Raw genomic sequence first — 19,750 nt, forward strand, 5'->3', positions numbered from 1 at the left:
ATTTTTATCTTGGTTCGTTGTTAACTAAACTACTCCAGTCCACCCCCGCAGAGATGATTTACCTCAACTGAGGATTTAATCCACTAATCGCACGGATTACAATGGTTTTCCACTTAGTCAGCAACTAAGTCTTCCAGAGTCTTCTGATCACACACTGATCACTCCAGGAACAACTGCTTAGATACCCTCTAAGACTTTTCTAGAGTATACTGATCCACACGATCACTCTAGTTACAACCTGCTTAGATAACCTCTAAGACTTCCTAGAGTATTCTGATCCACACGATCACTCTAGTTCCTTACAACTTAATGTAATCAATTCTAAGAGTATTACAAATGCTTCTTAAAAGCGATAATCACAAACTGTGATATTTCTCTTAACGTTTAAGCTTAATCTCACTAATATATTACAACAGCAATGTAGTGAGCTTTGATGAAGATGAAGATTCTGAGCTTTGAATTTGAACAGCGTTTCAGCAAGTTTAATATGAGTTGTTTTGGTGCAGAATCGTTAACCTTGCTTCTCATCAGAACTTCATATTTATAGGCGTTGGAGAAGATGACCGTTGAGTGCATTTAATGCTTTGCGTGTTCCGTACAGCATCGCATTTAATGTTATACGCTTTTGTCAACTACCTCGAGCCTTGTTCACGCTGTGTCTACTGACGTAGCCTTTAGTAGCTTTTAACGTTCCTTTTGTCAGTCAGCGTAGCTTGCCACTTGTACTTCCTTCTGATCTGATGTTTGTGAATACAACGTTTGAATATCATCAGAGTCAAACAGCTTGGTGCATAGCATCTTCTGATCTTCTGACCTTGAAGTGCTTCTGAGCGTGATACCATCAGAACTTCAGTGCTTCTGTTCTCTTGTTCTTCTGATGCTTCCATAGACCCATGTTCTGATTCTGCTTCGACCATCTTCTGATGTCTTGCCAGACCATGTTCTGATGTTGCATGCTGAACCATTTGAGACAAAGCTTCTGAGCGCTGAATTATGCATACTCTTTATATATTTCCTGAAAAGGAAATTGCATTGGATTAGAGTACCATATTATCTTAAGCAAAATTCATATTATTGTTATCATCAAAACTAAGATAATTGATCAGAACAAATCTTGTTCTAACAATCTCCCCCTTTTTGATGATGACAAAAACATATATAAATGATATGAATTTGCGATCAGAAAGAACAGACGGCAAAAGACAAATTACACAGCTATAGCATAAGCATATGAATATGTCTCCCCCTGAGATTAACAATCTCCCCCTGAGATAAATAATCTCCCCCTGAAATAAATACTCGAAGAACTTTAATAAAAGACTTCCCTGATTATTTCGGTAGAGACGATCATATAAGCTTCTGTCTTCAGAGAATTCATAGCTTCTGACTTCTGCTTCCATTGGACAGCTTCAGAACTAGAATTTCTTTAGATCCCTAGAACACTCACAGCTTCTGATTCCTGCTTCCATCTAGGACAGCTTCAGAACTTGAATTTCTTTGATCTTCTGAACATTCACAGCTTCTGACTTCTGCTTCCATCTAGGACAGCTTCAGAACTTGAATTTCTTTGATCTTCTGAACATTCACAGCTTCTGATTTCTGCTTCCCTTTAGGACAGCTTCAGAACTTGAGTTTTCTGGATCTTTAGAACATTCACAGCTTCTGATTTCTGCTTCCCTCGGATAGCTTCAGAGCTTTGAATTTCTACCAACATCACTTCATGCTAGATTTGTATCAGAACATTGTTGAATGTACCAGAGCATCATCAGAGCATCTCTACATCCTGAAATGTTACAGAACAAAAACTAAACGACAAAAGTCAGCATGAACGAGTTAGAACATAAAATATATATTCGAACACATTATATGTATCAGAGCAAATAGAATTTTGTCAGATCAAATAGACAAATATGGATTAAATTCTATTTTCAGTGCTTCTGATTCATTCTTCTTTCTTGCTTCTGATCTCTGAAGCTTGATAGCACTCAGCTTGCTTCAGTTTCCATGGTTTTGCTTCTTGTGTTTGCTTTGAAGATTCTCTTCACTTCTTTATACCTGCAAAACACTTAAACCATATAGAACTTGCAGTTCTTGTTAGTGAATGTGTGGGAGCTTTACCCAGCAACTGATAGATTAATCAAATCATTTATCATTTATATTCTCCCCCTTTTTGTCATATCATCAAAAAAAATATTTCAAAAGATTCAGATGAATAAAACGACAAATAAAAACATTGGAATGTAAAACAAAGAAACTTTTCATTGATTAATCAAAAGATATTACATGAGAAGATGTTTAACAAGCAGATGCAACAAGGAAAGAAAACTACTAAGACCAAAAACTAGGACCCTAGCTAAGACAAAATCTGTGCCAGCATGCCATGAAGGAGTGAAACGCATCACTGACTGCTTCTTGGGCTTCCAGGCGAGGGGTCAGGGAGACTTGGTTCTGATGCAGATCTTCCACAATCTTTATCAGAGACAGCATTCTCAGCAGGTGAAGATGAGGAGATTTCTTTGGAATGGGTTGAGGGAGAGGAAAGGTTAGATGAAGAGGAAGTTGAGTCTAGAAGGAAACAAGATGAGGAAGAAGATGGAGATGATGGAGGGCTTTCACCAGGGGGTTGAAACACACGTCTAGAATAGTTTCCAGATAACATTGCTTCGAATGGATTCACCTTGAGAGGGTCATAGGTGATCTTTATCTTTTTGGGTTTGGAGGGAGATGTTTCAACAGCTTTCCTCTTTTTGTTTTGATCTTTTCCATGGTTTCCTGGGCTTGATGAAGAGTTCATGATGGATTTGCAGATAATGAACAGGTAGGGTTTGATATGAATGCAAAAATATAGAGTGAATAGAGAAAATATGAGAGGGAAGGATAAGTGTTTGAAGAGTATTTAAAAAAGAATAAAATGAAACGAATGATGAATAGCATTTAATGTTACGTGACAAGAGGAGAGATAATAAAGACAAATGAGGTGACTAGCACAGTTACCTATGGTCGGCGTCCCTTCAACTGCACGCGCGCTTATCCATGAATAGTAACGACAGGTTTACCATCCCGAGATAAAACATTACAGCTGTTTTGCTTTAAAAGAGGTTCTGAATCAACTTAGACAATGAAACGTTAGTAATAACCGAGTCATAATTTCTAAAAGATTTCAATCAGAACTTCTGATTAAAAAATAAATCCACATTCATTTCAGAAGATATTCATACGTAAGAACTTCTCATCTTCTCATTCTGGGCATAAATCCATACTGATGTTCTTCAGAATGAACTTAAACCTATCTTCAGCCAGGGGTTTTGTAAAGATATCAGCCCATTGATGGTCTGTATCAACAAAGTTTAAAGATATAACACCCTTCTGAACATAGTCCCTTATGAAATGATGTTTAATCTCAATATGTTTAGCTTTTGAATGAAGAATAGGATTCTTAGATAAACATATAGCAGAAGTATTATCACAGAATATAGGAATGTTACTCTCAAATATCTGATAATCTTCCAGCTGACTCTTCATCCAGAGCATCTGTGTACTGCAACCAGCAGCAGCGACATATTCTGCTTCTGTCGTTGATAGAGCAATATTTGCTTGCTTCTTGCTATACCAGGAGATCAAATGACTTCCAAGAAATTGGCAACTTCCTGAAGTACTCTTTCTTTCAATTCTGTCTCCAGCATAGTCAGCATCGCAGAATCCTACTAAGTTGTATTCTTTAGATTTTCTGTAAACTAAGCCAACATTAGTAGTACCTTTCAAATACCTTAGAATTCTCTTAACAGCAGTTAAATGAGATTCTCTAGGATCTGATTGGAATCTAGCACACAAACAAACACTGAACAGAATGTCAGGTCTAGAAGCAGTCAGATATAGAAGAGATCCAATCATACCTCTGTATAACTTCTGATCTACCTTCTTACTTACCTCATCCTTACCTAGGATGCATGTTGGATGCATAGGAGTTTTGGCTTCTTTGCAGTCTAGAAGATTAAACTTCTTCAGAAGTTCCTTCACATACTTGGTTTGGTGAACATACGTTCCTTCTGATGTTTGATTTATTTGTATTCCAAGGAAATACTTGAGTTCTCCCATCATGCTCATTTCAAACTCAGCCTGCATAGACTCAGCAAACTCCTTTCCAAGTGTAGCATTAGATGTTCCAAAAATAATATCATCTACATATATTTGACAAATTAAAATATCCCTTTTAAAGGTTTTACAAAAGAGAGTAGTGTCCACTTTTCCTCTAGTGAAACCATTATCCAGAAGGAAAGAACTTAAGCGTTCATACCAAGCTCTGGGAGCCTGTTTCAATCCATACAATGATTTCTTTAATTTAAAAACATGATTAGGAGACATAGAGTCTTCAAAACCAGGAGGTTGATGGACATAAACTTCTTCATCTATATAACCATTTAAGAAGGCACTCTTAACATCCATTTGATAGAGAGTGATGTTATGTTGAGTGGCAAATGAAATTAATAGACGAATAGATTCTAACCTGGCCACTGGTGCAAAGGTTTCTGTATAGTCAATCCCTTCTTGCTGACTATAACCCTGAGCCACCAGTCTGGCTTTGTTCCTTACCACTTCACCTTTCTCACTGAGCTTGTTTCTGAAGACCCATTTTGTGCCGATTATATTGAATCCATCTGGTCTAGGAACAAGATCCCAAACATCATTCCTTGTAAACTGATTCAGTTCTTCTTGCATAGCAATTATCCAGTCTGGATTTTCTAGAGCATGATCAACAGAAGTTGGCTCGATCAAAGATACAAGACCTAATTGACAATCTGCATTGTTCTTAAGGAATGCTCTTGTTCTGATTGGATCATCCTTCTTTCCAAGAATGACATCTTCTGAATGACCAGAGATGAGTCTGGATGATCTTCTGACAGATGGTTCTTCAGAAATGCTTAGATCCTCCAGAGAAGCTGATACTTGATCTTCAGATTCTTTGCTTCTGAGAAGCTCTGCTTCTGATGCGTTGCTTCTTGGCTCAGCAACTTCTGATATATTAATATCCCAATCTGCAAAATTATCAAACTGCTTTGGTTTTTCAGAACCAAGCTTATCATCAAACCTGATATTGATTGATTCTTCTACAATCAATGTTTCAGTATTGTATACTCTGTAGCCTTTTGAGCGTCCAGAATATCCAAGAAGGAAACATTTTTGTGCTTTGGAATCAAACTTACCAAGATGATCTTTAGTGTTCAGAATAAAGCATACACATCCAAAAGGATGGAAATATGAAATGTTGGGCTTTTTATTCTTCCACAATTCATAAGGAGTCTTATTTAGAATAGGTCTGATAGAGATTCTATTCTGAATATAGCATGCAGTGTTTATTGCTTCTGCCCAGAAATGCTTAGCCATATTGGTTTCATTGATCATGGTTCTGGCCATTTCTTGCAGAGTCCTATTCTTTCGTTCTACAACTCCATTTTGCTGTGGAGTTCTAGGACAAGAGAAATCATGAGCAATACCATTTTCTTTGAAGAATTCTTCAAAGGATCTGTTCTCAAATTCACCACCATGATCACTTCTAACCTTTATGATTTTACACTCTTTTTCAGATTGAATCTGAATGCAGAAATCAAAGAGCACTGAATGAGTCTCATCCTTGTGTTTCAAGAATTTTACCCATGTCCAGCGGCTATAATCATCTACGATGACTAATCCATATTTCTTCCCTCTGACAGATGCTGTTTTGACTGGGCCAAACAGATCAATGTGCAAGAGTTCTAATGGCCTTGAGGTAGAAACAACATTCTTGGACTTGAATGCAGGTTTGGAGAACTTGCCCTTCTGACATGCTTCACAAAGAGCATCTGATTTGAATTTCAGATTAGGGAGTCCTCTGACCAGATTCAGTTTGTTAATCTGAGAAATCTTTCTCAAACTAGCATGACCTAATCTTCTGTGCCAGACCCACTGCTCTTCAGAAACAGACATAAGACAAGTCACCTTCTGACTCATAAGGTCTTGCAGATCTGTCTTATAAATGTTGTTCTTCCTCTTGCCTGTAAATAGGATTGAGCCATCCTTCTGATTTACAGCCTTGCAAGACTCTTGATTAAAGATTATATCATAACCATTGTCACTCAATTGACTGATAGATAAGAGGTTATGTGTTAATCCTTCTACAAGAAGTACATTAGAAATGGAAGGAGAGTTACCAGACTTTATAGTTCCAGAGCCAATTATCTTGCCCTTCTGATCTCCTCCAAACTTGACTTCTCCTCCAGACTTAAGCACCAGGTCTTGGAACATAGACCTTCTTCCTGTCATGTGTCGTGAGCATCCAGAGTCCAGGTACCATGACATGTTGTGCTTTGTCCTTTTTGCAGTCAAGGATATCTGCAATAGGAATAATCTTATCCTTAGGTACCCACATTTTCTTGGGTCCTTTCTTGTTAGATTTTCTCAAGTTCTGATTGAACTTGGGTTTAACATTGTAAGCAATAGGAGGAACAGCATGATAATTTTTAATGTGAGTTTCATGATATTTCCTAGGTTGTGTCACATGCCTTTTGGTGTGTGTTATGTGAAAACTTTGAGCATGTGAAGTGTGCCTAATATCATGGGAGTGGCCATACTTGAACTGATCATACAATGGCTTGTATGTGAATTTCATTTCATCAACAGGTTCAAGTTTGTATGGGGTTTCACCCTCAAAACCAATGCCGACTCTTTTGTTTCCAGACACAGCATATATCATAGAAGCTAGCTGACTTCTGCCAATACTTCTAGACAAGAACTTCCTGAAACTTAAATCATATTCTTTTAGAATATGGTTTAGACTAGGAGTGGATTTTTCTGAATCAGAAGGAGATCCAACATTATTGGATAATTTTAAAAGTTTTTCTTTTAATTCAGAATTTTCCAACTCAAGCTTCTTTGTTTCAAATTCAAATAGCTTTTTCAGCTTTTTGTATTTGAGACTAATCTGAGACTTGAGTTCCAGAAGTTCAGTTAGACCGGAAACTAACTCATCTCTAGTAAGTTCAGAAAATACCTCTTCAGAATCTGATTCTGATGTAGATTCTGATCCGTCATCTTCTGTCGCCATCAGCGCACAGTTGGCCTGCTCATCTTCAGAGTCTGAATCATCTTCTGACTCATCCCAGGTTGCCATAAGACCTTTCTTCTTATGAAACTTCTTCTTGGGATTTTCCTTCTGAAGTTTTGGACATTCATTCTTGAAGTGTCCAGGCTCATTGCATTCATAGCACATGACCTTCTTCTTGTCAAATCTTCTGTCATCAGAAGATTCTCCACGTTCAAATTTCTTTGAACTTCTGAAGCCTCTGAACTTCCTTTGCTTGGTCTTCCAGAGTTGATTTAGCCTTCTGGAGATCAAAGACAGTTCATCTTCTTCTTCAGATTCTGATTCTTCAGGATCTTCTTCTCTAGCCTGAAAAGCGTTAGTGCATTTCTTGATATTGGATTTTAATGCAATAGACTTACCTTTCTTTTGAGGCTCATTTGCGTCCAGCTCTATTTCATGGCTTCTCAAGGCACTGATAAGCTCTTCCAGAGAAACTTCATTCAGATTCTTTGCAATCTTGAATGCAGTCACCATAGGACCCCATCTTCTGGGTAAGCTTCTGATGATCTTCTTTACGTGATCAGCCTTGGTGTATCCCTTGTCAAGAACTCTCAATCCAGCAGTAAGAGTTTGAAATCTTGAAAACATCTTTTCAATGTCTTCATCATCCTCCATCTTGAAGGCTTCATACTTCTGGATTAAAGCTAGAGCTTTAGTCTCCTTGACTTGAGCATTTCCTTCATGAGTCATTTTCAAGGACTCATATATGTCATAGGCCGTTTCCCTGTTAGATATCTTCTCATACTCAGCATGAGAGATAGCATTCAGCAAAACAGTTCTGCATTTATGATGATTCCTGAAAAGCTTTTTCTGATCATCATTCATTTCTCGCCTTGTCAGCTTTACGCCTCTGGCATTCACTGGATGTTTGTAACCATCCATCAGAAGATCCCATAGATCACCATCTAGACCAAGAAAGTAACTTTCCAGTTTATCTTTCCAGTATTCAAAGTTTTCACCATCAAATACCGGCGGTCTAGTATAACCATTGTTACCGTTGTATTGCTCAGCAGAGCCAGATGTAGATGCAGGTGTAGACTTTTCACTTTCATCAACCATCTTTTACTGAAGCGTTTTTCTCTTCCTGAATCTTTTCTAAACACGGTTAAGTGCTTGCACCTTAGAACCGGCGCTCTGATGCCAATTGAAGGATAGAAAAACACTTAGAAAGGGGGGGTTTGAATAAGTGTAGCTTTAAAAACTTGACAGATAAAAATAAATTGCACAGTTATTTTTATCCTGGTTCGTTGTTAACTAAACTACTCCAGTCCACCCCCGCAGAGATGATTTACCTCAACTGAGGATTTAATCCACTAATCGCACAGATTACAATGGTTTTCCACTTAGTCAGCAACTAAGTCTTCCAGAGTCTTCTGATCACACACTGATCACTCCAGGAACAACTGCTTAGATACCCTCTAAGACTTTTCTAGAGTATACTGATCCACACGATCACTCTAGTTACAACCTGCTTAGATAACCTCTAAGACTTCCTAGAGTATTCTGATCCACACGATCACTCTAGTTCCTTACAACTTAATGTAATCAATTCTAAGAGTATTACAAATGCTTCTTAAAAGCGATAATCACAAACTGTGATATTTCTCTTAACGTTTAAGCTTAATCTCACTAATATATTACAACAGCAATGTAGTGAGCTTTGATGAAGATGAAGATTCTGAGCTTTGAATTTGAACAGCGTTTCAGCAAGTTTAATATGAGTTGTTTTGGTGCAGAATCGTTAACCTTGCTTCTCATCAGAACTTCATATTTATAGGCGTTGGAGAAGATGACCGTTGAGTGCATTTAATGCTTTGCGTGTTCCGTACAGCATCGCATTTAATGTTATACGCTTTTGTCAACTACCTCGAGCCTTGTTCACGCTGTGTCTACTGACGTAGCCTTTAGTAGCTTTTAACGTTCCTTTTGTCAGTCAGCGTAGCTTGCCACTTGTACTTCCTTCTGATCTGATGTTTGTGAATACAACGTTTGAATATCATCAGAGTCAAACAGCTTGGTGCATAGCATCTTCTGATCTTCTGACCTTGAAGTGCTTCTGAGCGTGATACCATCAGAACTTCAGTGCTTCTGTTCTCTTGTTCTTCTGATGCTTCCATAGACCCATGTTCTGATTCTGCTTCGACCATCTTCTGATGTCTTGCCAGACCATGTTCTGATGTTGCATGCTGAACCATTTGAGACAAAGCTTCTGAGCGCTGAATTATGCATACTCTTTATATATTTCCTGAAAAGGAAATTGCATTGGATTAGAGTACCATATTATCTTAAGCAAAATTCATATTATTGTTATCATCAAAACTAAGATAATTGATCAGAACAAATCTTGTTCTAACACATCATGGTTTGCGTCAAGTTTTTTTTTTATTCGATTACACTCATATAATCATCATACATGTCATGTTAATATGTATTCTTGATCGTAACAGTGTTTAGAAACTCCCTGTGCCATTAATTTGACGTTTAGTTGCATATGTAACGAAGTGCCATTTTAGGGTTTACGGCTTCTTCTGATTGGGGATTTTGTTACCGGGACAAATTGTACCGAATTAAGGATTCTATTGAATTCAGGACGACGGACACGCTTGATCTGGGCTATTATTTGTTACGTTTGGACCGTAAAATTGCAGGTTTGAGATGGAAGGCCTATAGCCACGCTTGAAAATCGTGGCCAAAGGGTCTGTGGTATTCACGATCTCAACAAGGAAGAAGAACAGGGAAGGAGCGCGTTGTGTGTTTTAATTTCGTTTGAATCTTTTCGTTTTTTATATATTTGATGCGCTGCGTTTTATTTTCAACTTGTTGAAATAGCAGGAATGGCAAGGGATACTATCCATCATTCTCAAAGACCTGGGTTCGAACCACCCAGGCGTCATGTTCTTTTTTTTTTATTTTTTGTTGTTCACAGATCATGTGCAGGCGCCCCACAGGCCTTTATGGTACGTCTTCCATCATCAACGGCTGGATCTTTCTGCGACGTTAATCCAAGGGCCACGAGAACGCAGCTCACCATAGACCCTCCTGATGCGCCTCACCGAATCAAATGCTAAGTTCCTCAAATTTTTTATTTAAAATTATATGAACTCTTCTTTTTTTTATTATTTGTTATATATAGACATTTTATATACAAAAAGAAAAAAAACTCTTTACTAAATAAATTTCTTTTTTTCTTTTTCCTCAAAGTTTATAAAAGATTTATAATAAATAAAATATTTATTTGTTTTAATTTTTTTTTATTGCTTTAAGTTAATTGATTTGATTAAATGACTTGTTTAATTTTAATTGATTTTTGATTCATTAATTAAAAATAAATAGGATTTTGATATTTGATCGAAACCTGATTTTCGCCGATTTAATTAATTAGGTTGAAAACCAACAATTAATTTGTTTTGCATTTAGTCTATTAATCATGATTAACTTGTATCCTAATCAGGGTTTACGAGAGTCCGTCCTACACTGAAAAATATTTATTTTTCTGTGCCTTTTCAGGATTGTCTTTCCAGGTGCCTTCCGACTGCGCGCCACGTCAAAAGAACGAAGCTAAGTTCTAAACCCTTCTTTTATTATTATTGTTATTTATTTTATGTGATTAGGGTTTAGTTTCCTCGTTAATAGAACTCCTCCTACACTTATATTTTTGTCAATTCTCTGATGATCAGGTTCAATGCTTAAGGCTCGAGGCGAACCTTTGCCCGTCAACCTGCCAATCGAAGCTAAGTATTTAATTTAATTTTTAAGTTTATTCTGTTTCTTTTTATTTTTAGGGTTTGCCCTTTTAACATCTATTTGAACTATGCATGCACTCAGCTATTTTCCTGCCTTTGCCTTGCCACTTTCAGGGTTAACCCCGAGGCTTCCACCCGACCGCCAACCATATCAGATCAAATGCCAAGCTAAGTGTTTTTATTTTATTTATTTACTTTTAATTTCTTCATTTATTTTTAGGATTAACAAAGTTCGCCTCCGAACCGATAATGCACTCACCCCTTTTGTTTATTCTTTCTTTTCCAATTTTCAGGGTTTGTCGACTGCCAAAGCTACGAGTATTGGTAACCCTAAACCCTAACCCTAATATTTTTTGTTTTTGATTATTACTTATGCCAAACCCTATTAGGGATCCGCTGGTTTCATTTTCCCCTTCCCCATATTGCTATTATTACTGCTTTACATTAATTGCTGTGGTTAGTAATTGTTATACCCCAAAATTTGCCCACATATTTTTTAAGAAAACTCCAATCTGAAAATTAAGGGTCTCATATAATCATGGATTTTTATTTCAACAAATATCCTGACATATGAAATACTTAGTTTTTAGAATTTTTCTTATACAGTAATTTGGCTTGCAGTTGAATTTATTCTTACGCAAACGCCAAATACTGTCTATTACTTCACACATGCTATTTATTTATTTACAGATAAATAGTACTGACGCAATTGGTACAGAGTTAAATCTTTTTGCAGGCGCAGAATCAGGAAACTCAGACTGTACTGGCATACCGTAAATAATAGTTATTTATTATGTCTGTGTTTTTCTAACAAGTCATGTAAATAAACTTTCATTTTTCACATAAAACATAAAACAAAAACAACAAAAAAATAAAATTAACTTTGACTGTTGATTTTTCACTCTAACTGCTACGTCAATACCTGAACAGTCAGTTGACAGCCAAACTGCTGGCAGTACAATTCTCAGTGTTTTGTACCATCAATCAAATCAATCTTTCACAATTCAAAATTCCAAGATTTTTGTTCTAGAAGTCTTCTGAATATCACGCGATTAGCAGAGACTCAACACTGCACAAAAATCAGGTACGCTTAACTGTCTCCTACATAAACAGTCCCTGACCAGGGTTTTTCTTGTTTTTACAGGAGCAACAAGTTTTTGAGAGCTCAAATGGATTTCATACACATCCATATATCTCAAAGTACCATCATACAAATTTCCAAACTTCAATTCACTCAGACGCACCGTCAGCAGCTCAAACAGTCAACAGACGACCCGTTTGACCAAAAAGTCAACAGACAGTCAAAAATGAAATTTTTTGTCAAAGTCCATATTTTGTCAAAGGATTCATCATTTGATCATTGGATGATCATAATTCATCAAGGAAAGATCAAAAATCAACAAAACCCTAAGATTCAAAATTAGGGTTTTTGCCTGAAAAGTCAACTCAACTTTGACTGATCATAACTCTCTCATCCTTCATCCAAAAAATTCAAACCAAAGCTTGTTTTGAAGGAAATTCAATTATCTTTCAAATGCCATTAATCCCATGGTCATTGGATTCACCATTTGAAAAATATGACCAAAGACATTACAGGTCATTTTCAAAGTCAACAAAAAGACACTTTTTTCAAAAGGACACACAAGGAGCTTCAAAAATCATTTTGACATGAGACCAAAGGCATTGGTTAGAGGACTCTTTGAGGTTTCCAAAAAGTGCAAGATCTCCTTCATATGACAAAAATTTAGGGATTTACACCTTGTTAAAGTTGGCTAAATTTTGGGAAAATACATGAAATCAACATTGTTCAAAATGGCATTTTTTCCAAATGGGGCCAAGTTTTCAGCATTCAAACATCATTTCCATGTTACTATGGGCCTCCCACGACCAAGACTAAGCCCATACCTTTTTTTATCCATTTTTGCATGATTTTATCTTACTTTAAGATTAAAATTAAAAGGAAAATGCATGGATAAATGGTAGCTTACAAATCAAGCATGACTCACCTCAAAGAATCTTCCTCTTTCTGCAGAAGATTGAAGAGCAAGGCAAGAGAAGTAAAGGCAAGGTGACTTGGTCAAGTTTTCAAAGATTTTTAATATTTAAAAATCAAAGTTTCAACAAAGCTCATCAATGCTTTTAGCTTAGTTTTTAAGCAGCCCTTGGCTTATAAATAGGCTAGTATACTTCAATGTAAAAGGACACACGAAATAGATCAAAGATATAGCAAGAACACACTTCATATTTCAAAAAATAATCAAAGAAACTTCAAAATTCGTATTCAAATTTGCAGCTAGTTTCAAAGCAAACTAAGTCCATAAATCACTTCCTGGAACTTATTTGAGTAAGTTCAGATCCATAACCAAGTTCATAGAGGCCTGAAACTCGAGTTCTCTCACTCTCCGATTTGGTAAACTTTCATTTAGTTCAAATTCAAATTTTATGCGTTGTTAACATGTCTCATGGCTATGGTTGAGTTTATAATCACCATCAGATCAGGTTTGAACCCTAGCATGAGAGTTCTAACGTCCTGAGCATAGGTTGCCATTGTCAACCGTGAGTTTATGTTTCTCTTCGAATCTCTTAACACAAGCACTTTCAGTCCAAACTAACCTCACCAATGGATTCCCAGGCCTCGATTTAGGGGGGTAGGGCCTTCATTTGGTGTTTAAACTAACGTTTTCGCAGGTTTGGCAAGCTACCTCGCCGGAGAAGACAACCGGAAAACACTATTCCGGCGGTCAGCAAAGCTAGGGCAGGGTTGACTGCACGCGTGGCTCCTTCCCTCGCTCCTATTGGCTGGTCAATAAGTCTGTGGCATGCGTGGCAAAACGTTATAACATGATTGGCTCTGGTTTAAAAACGTGGACCCCACATAACTAAAAATCAGAAAAAATAAAAGAACAAGTGGACTGGGCCTGTACGTAGTGATATCCACACCCCTGGTTTCTGGCCCAAAAAGCATCTCTTGAACTAAACATAGTTCTTTTCCAGATTTGCTTAGCACACCCCCCTGCAGGTTTTAATTAATAAATCTCTATATTTTGCATTTTTATTAAAATCAACCAATCATAAAACACCAAAAATATTTTTATTTTTAGTTTTAATCTGATAAAATATTTATTTATTTTTAGGCATAAAAATATTAATATTTTATTTAAATTAAGGCTATTTTGCATAATTAATTAGTATATAATTATATATTTGCTTTTTAATTATTCTAACCAATCAAAAAATCATAAAAAAATTGTTCTTTGTGTTAAATATTGTTTATATATTATAAACTAATTTTGTACATATTTTGAATAATTTTCTTTTTAAGTTTTAATTATTTGTATAATTATTTGCATAATTATGTTTTAATTAACTTAAATCAATTTCAAATCAAATTTCAAAAATTCCAAAAAAATTAGTTTTGTTTTAAAATTAATTGACAAATATTTTGTACATATTTTAAACTTAATTTCTAGGTTTAAATCAATTTTCATCTCTTTTCTTCATTTTAATTTAATTAATTATGCATTAATTATAATTAAAATCAATCATAAAAAATCCAAAAACATGCCTTTTATTTTTCTTGCAATTTAAAATTCCTAGATAAATGTATAGGATGTCAAATTCATGTAAATAGGCTAGTTTACATTTCCCGCACAATCGATGTAATAGCGTAGATTTACTTTCCGCACTTTACATTTCCGCACTTTAATTTCCAGCAAATATAAACTGCGTGTATGTCAAAGATAAAATTGAACCGTTAGATCACTAACTTCAAAGATAAATATCTGAATCCAATCACAATCACACTTGCACCTCTTGAGGTAATCCCTTCTCATTCCTTTCAAAATCAAAGTCAAAATTCTACTGTTTCGAGTACAAAATCGAACCTTGCTTTTATATCCGGTGAAAGGATAGATTTTTAAAGGAAATAGGATAAAGACCTTACAACTCAGGGTAGACCTCCTAGTTTGCTTGCTCAAATCAAAACAAACAAAATTCTCATACACTGTTGTTTTTCAAAACAAAACTTTAAAAAGACAATACTTTGTATACATCCAAACACGGGTTATTACAAAGTTAACGTTCTTTTCAAAACATCTTTCGAAAGATAAACAAGCATTTTGTATACATCCACACACGGATCATTACAAAATTCAATTTACAAAGGTATTTGAAACCACATATGAGCAATTTCAGAGCAATTGAAAAGTGATCGAAAAACAAGTGAGCTAAGCAAACTTAAGAGCCCATGGATAACCATGGATACAAAGGGTGCTAACACCTTCCCTTTGTATAACCTACCCCCTTACCCAGAATTTCTTAAAGGTCTTTTTTCTGTTTCTTTTATAAACCTTTCCTTAATTGGATAAAATAAAAGGTCGGTGGCGACTCTGTGAATTTTCAAAAAAATGCGAAAGCATTAAGCGACAAAAAAGAGTCAGTTCACGTATCTCTACAGATCAGAGGTATGGCCCGGTATTTAAAAAAAATCGGAGGTCCACAGAACTGGCGACTCTGCTGGGGAGATACTTTCAAAAACAAAATGTTTTCAAAAGGGGTTACCTTAAGAGAATAGATCACTTCGATGTTTTCAATTGATTGACTTGATTGCTCTATTTTTCAAAGGTTTGTTTGGGTATTTTGCTTGTGTGAAAGATTCTAACCCGAATCTCGAGATACCTTAAGTATATGACAATAGACCAAGGAAACTGTACGGCATGTACCGATACGGTTGATCTGGTAGTCATCGTTAGTGCGATACTTTGGTTTATACTGATGTCCCTTGAAAACGATCAAGGAGTATATTAGGCTTCCGAAATGTCATTAAACACTAATTTGTCTTAGAACCTTTTTAGTTGAACTTGACTTGTGGCCTATTAAGTGGCTAGCTTTGAAATTGATCGAAGTTAGTTATCCTCGAGGAATATTTTGATCGGCCGCTCGAGCGCCGTATTGAGATGTTACTTCCAAGGATCATAGAACCCGAATCCAATTCTAGGACAGGTTTTAACCAACACAACTTCAGTGGGGAGGGTATCACCTATCAGCTCCATGCAAGCCTTTAAACCTAAGGCTATTGTTTGATTTGTTTTTGTGTGCCACATGTTTGCATCATAAGCATATCATTTTTGCACCAGACACTTCAAGGATCAAAGAGTTTACCTTTGTTTTTGCAGGTAATGGCTCCCGCCACCAAAGATTACATCCGAATCAACATCTCAACGGTACCATCTGAACTAAAAGACTTAGTGTCAGAATTCCCCAGGAATGTTCAATTCACCGAAAGGCATGGTCACCTACTCCATTTGGTTACCTCAAAATTTGAAGAAGACATGATACGGGTCCTGTTCCAGTTCTTTGACCCTGAACATCATTGCTTTACCTTTCCTGATTACCAGTTGGTACCCACTTTGGAAGAATTCTCTGAACTAATTGGATTGCCTGTTCGAAATCAATTACCTTTCACTGGTTTAGAAAGGATTCCAAAACCTGAAGTCATTGCTGCTGCTTTACATCTGCGGAAATCAGAAATCGAGTCCAATTGGGAAACAAAAAGTGGAGTTAAGGGTTTACTTGCCAAGTTCTTATTGGAAAAGGCTCGACTACTGCTAGAAAACAAAAGTTATCCAGCTTTTGAGGAAGTTATGGCACTTTTGATCTATGGGTTGGTTTTATTCCCTAATCCCGACCAGTTCATAAGTGTACACATCATCAACCTTTTCCTAATCCGTAACCCGGTACCAACATTGCTGGGAGACATTCTACATTCTCTACACACTCGTACCATGAAGAAACGAGGAACTCTCATGTGCTGTATACCACTACTGGCTAGGTGGTTTACATTTCATCTTCCCCGATCAGTGTTGAGAAATGAACAAAGAATGCATTGGTCTCGCAGGATTATGTCTTTGTCTCATTCAGATATCCGGTGGAACAACTTCTTTCAAAGAGACATTACTATCATTGATCATTGTGGAGAATACCCTAATGTGCCACTCCTTGGCATCAAAGGAGGCATCACTTACAATCCCTCTTTAGCTCTACGCCAATTCGGATATGCAAGGAGCAACGGTCCTCATGACATGATTATCCATGGCATTGTGTTTGATTACGAGAATGATTCTCATAGACACCGACGAAGGTTCATACATGCATGGGGCAGTGTCTATAGAATAGAAAGCAAAACTCTGGGGCAATGGAATTCTATCCCTATGGAACCCTACCTCAGATGGGTCCGCACTCATGCTCAGAAACTCCTTATGCCATATCCCGCTGTACTACCTGTGACTATTGAACCAGAGGTCGAAGGATATGAACCTCAAGTTATTCTACACCCGGAGATGCCAACTGACCTAGAAGAGTTGCAAAAATCTTGGGTTCAACTCAAAGAGGAAAGAGACACCTTCAAATCATACTGTCAGGACTATGAGAGAAGGATATTGGAGCTCACCGGACAGCTTCAAGAAGAACAGCAGATCAACACATTCCTGGGGGCAAAGAGAAAGCGTCCACGGGAGACCTGAAGGATCATTTATTTTATTTCTGTCTTGTAAGCCCAAATGAGGCAAAGAAAAAAGAAAAAAGAAGCAAAAAAAAAAAAGAAATAAATTGATTAACTAACGTTTGTTTCTTCTTTAACAAATCTAAACTCTAAGATCCTTGAAACATTGCACACACATTTCACTTCATGCATTGCATATACATTTCATACATTGCATTCATATACATTTGCACTTCATACATTGCATACACATGGCATCCAGTCATACACATGGCATAACAGGTTCACATGACGGATTTCTCATCTCCTCGCTGTTTATTTCAGTCAGAAGAGATGGAATCCGAGGCAAGTATCAAGAATCTCGAAGCACAGAATGCCCAAGTGCAAGTGGCAATTCTGGAACTGGCAAAAGGGCAACAAGAACTGAAAGCCCTGATAATCAAGAAGAAAAAGAAGCCCAAAGGATCTGTAGGTGTGAGTCACCTGAGAAGAAAGATCAAAATCCCAGTCAAAAAGTTCACAAAGCCACCGATCCCTGAAACAGTCGGTGATGATGAACAAGAAGACAATCAAAGCAACCAGGGTTCTGCTAAACCCTCTCTCTCTTCAAATGAAGAAAATGATCATTCTGGGGACGAACCGGACGATGAAAAATACCAACAGCTGGAAGACCGTATGAAAGCTATGGAGATACAAAAAATACCTGGCTTAGATTTCAATGATCTGGGGCTCATCTCAGATGTTGTTATCCCTCCAAAATTCAAAGTTCCTGTCTTTGCAAAATATGATGGAGTTTCTTGCCCGAAACTACATCTGAGATCCTATGTAAGGAAGATACAACCTCATACAACGGATAACAAATTGTGGATTCACTTCTTCCAAGAAAGTCTGTCGGGTACACAACTCGAGTGGTACTACCAGCTGGAAAATACCAAGGTTCATACTTGGGAAGAATTAGCTGCTGCTTTTTACAAACAGTACCAATACAATGCTGATCTTGCGCCAACCCGTACTCAACTAAGGGGCATGTCTATGGAACCAAAAGAAAGTTTTAAAGGATATGCACAAAAGTGGAGAGATATGGCTGGAAGGGTTCAACCACCCTTATCTGATCGCGAACTAGTTGACATGTTCATGGGCACTTTAACTGGCCCTTTCTATAGCCATTTGCTGGGAAGTTCATCATCAGGTTTCACTGAACTGATACTGACCGGAGAACGTGTCGAAAGTGGCATTCAAAATGGAAAAATTCAAATAGGTTCCTCCTCTGGTACTACCAAAAGGCCCATCAGCGGGAGAAATGAGGTCAATACAACTCAAATTCAAAAAAGTCGCAAAAGTGAGCAGCATCAATCTGTAGGGGCAGTTCTGATCTCCGCATCTGCACCTCAAAAAGATCAACAGCCAAAATATACGCATCGACCAGATGCACCAAGAAGAAATTTCACCAAAATCAACATGCCAATTTCTCAGGCATTGCAGCACTTGCTAAAAGCAGATCTGATCACCTTAAGAGGTCCTCCAAAGAATGTCAACACTTCCTCTCTGAATTATCGCCCTGATGCGACATGTGCCTATCACTCAAACTGTCCAGGACATGACGCAGATCACTGCTGGGCCCTGAAAAATAAAATACAAGATATGATAGATGCTGGTGAAATTGAGTTCGATCCTCCAGAAACTCCAAATGTCATCACTGCACCTATGCCAAAGCATGACAAAACTGTTAACGCTATCCTGGACACTGTTTACATCTATGATGTGAACGAATTATCAACTCCACTCTGCGAAGTCAAAGGAAAGCTAATCCGAGCTGGTTACTTCCCAGGATGTGACCCCGACTGCTTTTACTGCTCTTGCCTGCCCAATGGTTGTGAAAATCTGAGGATGGGAATTCAAAAGTGGATGGATCGCCGTATCATTATGTTTGAGAGGCTCCCTTCTATGGACGTACTGTACGAAGTCTTTGCAAACGGGATAAGAATAGAGGATGTCTCAGTGATCTCCAGCTTACCATTCAAAATCTCTGCCAAGGTTCCATTCAAAATTTCTGCTACACTCAAAGTGGCATCAGTAGTCATTGCTAGTCCAACTCCATTTCCATACTCCTCAGACAAAGCTGTCCCATAGGGATACAACACTAATGTTTACATTCATGGAGTTAAGCAGGGTACCTCGACTGAAGAGACCGCAAAGTTAACTACTCCAACTGTGGGTAATATTGTGGGTACCAGCAAGATCACGAGAAGTGGAAGAATCTTTTCACCGGAAATTTCTCCAAATGTTGCTGCTGGTCCAGTCCGAGTTCCAGTTCCTAATCAAAATGTCAACGCTCGAGGCAAAGAGCCACAAGTTGAACAAATTCAAACCCCGGTGGAGATCACTGCTGAG

Source organism: Vicia villosa, linkage group LG4 (assembly GCF_029867415.1).
Source record: "Vicia villosa cultivar HV-30 ecotype Madison, WI linkage group LG4, Vvil1.0, whole genome shotgun sequence".
Lineage (NCBI taxonomy): Eukaryota > Viridiplantae > Streptophyta > Magnoliopsida > Fabales > Fabaceae > Vicia > Vicia villosa.